The sequence below is a fragment of the Meleagris gallopavo genome, chromosome 8, assembly GCF_000146605.3.
Source record: "Meleagris gallopavo isolate NT-WF06-2002-E0010 breed Aviagen turkey brand Nicholas breeding stock chromosome 8, Turkey_5.1, whole genome shotgun sequence".
In the NCBI taxonomy this organism is placed as follows: domain Eukaryota; kingdom Metazoa; phylum Chordata; class Aves; order Galliformes; family Phasianidae; genus Meleagris; species Meleagris gallopavo.
In genome coordinates, this window is record NC_015018.2 from 32,567,885 (window position 1) to 32,571,452 (window position 3,568).

Below are 3,568 nucleotides of genomic sequence, written 5' to 3' on the forward strand. Positions count from 1 at the left end.
CGCGAGCCGCGGCGCGACACTTTGCGGCAGGCGGAAGGCGGAAGGAGAAGCCGCGCCGCGGGGCACGCTGGGAAGCGTAGTCCGGAGGGGCCGTGCGGTGATTGGAGCACGGAGCGGAAGTGGGCGGGGCTGTGCTCACGTGGCGCGCGGCACGTGGCCGGGCTGCGAGGGGCGTCTGGGGGGGAATCGGGGCTCCGCTTCTTGGGCAGCAAAACGAGTAATGTCTCCTTCCCTTTAAGTGTGACTGCCCGCTGCCTCGCTGTGCTGACGTCCGCTGTTTCCATAAATATTCAGCAAGCGTCAATGGACATCAACGAGTGCCATTTTTTTTTTTCCGCATGGAGGAATTCAGCGACACGCTTTTGCTTCAAATGCATTTCCATGTCTGACGCCGTTCTGTCAGACTGCCCCTCTGCTGCCATCTGTCACTCGGAAGGCTGGTCGAGGGAGGGGGTTGTCCTGCTCTGCACTGCGCTGCTGTGGACTCGAGTGCTCTGTGCAGTTTGGGTGCCACAGTACAAAAGGACATAAAACTGCTCGAGAGCATCCAAAAGAGGGTTGCAAAGATGGTGAAGGGTCTGGAGGGCAAGAGGTGTGTGAGGAGCGCTGAGCTCCATGGGTCTGTTGGGCCCGGAGCAGAGCAGGCTGAGGGCAGCAGCCGTGGCAGCCCACGGCTCCTCAAAGGGAGCAGAGGGGCTGCGCTGAGCTCTGCTCTATGACAACGACGGAGCCGGAGGGAACGGCATGGAGCTGTGTGAGGGGAGGGGTGGGTGGGGATTGGGGAGTAGTGTCTGCACCAGAGGACGGTGGGCACAGAAGAGCTGCCCAGGGCAGTGAGCACGGCCCGTTCAGACACAGGGTTTGGGTTTGGCTGGGTGTTGGCGATTTTCTGATAATCATAAAGAAACATAAATAAGGTTTGGATCTCTTGGCTTCCAGAAAGACACGTTTGTGCTTTCCACCTGCAGAGCAGCTCCCCTGCGCCTCCCACTCACTGCTTCAAGTGAGCCTGGAGCAGCTCTCAGATTGTTTGCCAGCATTTGGGAACACCGTGACCTGAGAAGAAATCAGGAACTTATCAGTAGGGATTTATCTGTGCTTGGTTCATTTCAGAAACTCTTACGTTAAAATCTAAGAGCAGCAAAAAAGAAGTAAGAGAAACCCATCTTTTTTTTTTTAAATCCTAGGATTTCATTTCTGTTTCATAGCCCTGTATTGCACACATCTGTAGTTACTACCTCTGTTGTTTACTGACCAGGTGGGGTCATTCATTTTCTTTGCTGTGCTCTGTAGAGGTACGTTTCCTTTCTAATCCCTTTCACAACGTTCCCTGCATGGTGGCTGCACCCACTGCACTTCCTCATGGCAGGAGTCCAAAGCAGCTCAGGGAATGCTTGGCTGCAGCGTTTTCTGTACAGTCTCCTCCGCTGCCTTGTGCAACAAGCTGTCTCATCTTACAAATCAAACAAGGAGCCCTTTCTTGCCTCCCATAAGGCAGATGAGAAGCTGAAACAGTCATCTGTGGCTCACACTATTTAAACACATGATTGCATGCTGATAAAGGCGCTATCAAATATTTTGTCATTAATGAAGCACTTGTTTCTGCATGAACTTCACAGACCCGTCCGCGCTGTTTCCTCTTTTCCTCGTCAGCATGTGGAAATCTGAATTATGTTTAAATACAGTCTTTGAAAAATAATATTTTGCAGTAGCACAGCTGTAATTATTTTCAGTATTAATTGGCACTGCCATGCAGGGTTCTGACAAGAGCTTCTTGAGTGTCCTCACATCTCCATAAAATCCCTGGAGTCTGAAGGCTTGCAATGAGCTCATCGGTACACACTAATGCTTTAGCCCACAGAGTAACATGCAGATGGCAGACCAGCAGCAGCACATTAGTTTCAGTCTCCTGAATCATATTTAATTATCTAGACAAGTGTAATTGTTAAATCTTCATAACATTTTTTTTATTATTTTTTGGCTGAGTGCTTTTGATAATCAGGTCACAGCCACAGGCTGTATTGCACTACAAAAAGGAAGATCAAGGTTTCCTAACATTATCCACAGAAAGTGTGGTTCATTAAAAAAGCAGTATTTTTTACACAGAATTTTGTAGAAATAAGGCTACAAGGGAGCTTCTCCATCAAGGCTTTCAGAAGCAGGCTGTGATGCTTACTTCTGTTGACTGTTTAACTTTTGTGTAATTTCCATTTTATACGAATAGCCACATCACTCAGGTATGGGTATTTTCTTCTTTCTCTTATACCTGTGTTTCTAAACACCACTGGGATGAGTAGGAATCTCTGAGCAGCTGTTGCTGCACTCCATGTGAGAGCTGGGTGCATGGAGGCAGCAGGTAAGTGGTATATGAAACTTGTTGGTGAACAATATGCAGGTTGTTGTATTTCCTGCTAACTATGATGACATGAATTCTTATTTTAAAACAGACTGGCTTTTCCTTATTTCACAAGCACCCAGCCCACTGGGGTGAATAAGAAAGCTTTCAATGAGTTAAATGGAATTTCAGTGAAGTCCTAACGCAGCATGTTAAGTGTCTCCCAGATTTATGGCTCTGGTTATAAACACCATATGAAAAGAGAAAATACTTCTGAGAAGTAAATGTGTCCATTACTGCAATACTGACTGCGGTGAGAGCACATTTCTTTGGCTGTATACACTCTGCAAATGTGATCTGTCTCATTATATTGCAATCTCTTAGTTGGCCACTGGCAAGAAAAAGAAATAGCTTATGTGATAAGTCCTTGGGAACTAAAGGCTACAGACATGTTTTATCAGCAGCATTGATTTCTGAGAGTTCAGAAGGAAGCACAGCACAAACTGAAGTTAGCTGCATGAAGAGACATCATCCCTGCCATCTTCCACAGGCAGAAGAATGCAAAGGAATCTTATGTGTATTTGGCACACAAGGCAATTGCTGCTGTGTGTTCCCTATGCACTGTGCCATCCGTGGGTGCAGCCAGAGAGCAGCACAGTGTGAGCTGCTTTGCAAAGCCAGGCACAGCCGTGATGTGCCAGACATACAGACAAGTTCCTTCTGCACAGAGCCAAGTGGAAATACAGAGAGGAACACATTCACACCTCACATTATTCATGGAAGGTGCCCACTGAACAGAAATTAAAATGAAATTTCAGATCGTCGGGGACAAACGGGGAGAGATGCACGGCTTCATCTGGCTTCATCTCTGTGTTGTGACAGGTTGAGAAAATATCACCAGGAAACTCTGTCAAAGCCATAGGTGTCACAGTGTTCTGCTCGCTGTTACCCTGGGTGCATATGCAAAACCTCAGGATGATGTGCACGAGGGTGAATGGGAGTTTTGCATTAGACTTATGTACATACCTGCCTCTGTCCTTTAGCAAGTAAATCTGTGCTCCTCTTCTTCAACTATGCAATGAGTACAGGACCCAGAATCTCACAAAGCTCTTTGTAAAGCAGATGTGCTTTCCAGCCAGCTCCCTTTTCTCTGCCCACCCACCAGTATCAGCAACTCTTCAGGAGTACAGTGACCACAGCATTCTAACTGCAGAGATTTTTTCCAGCTTCTCC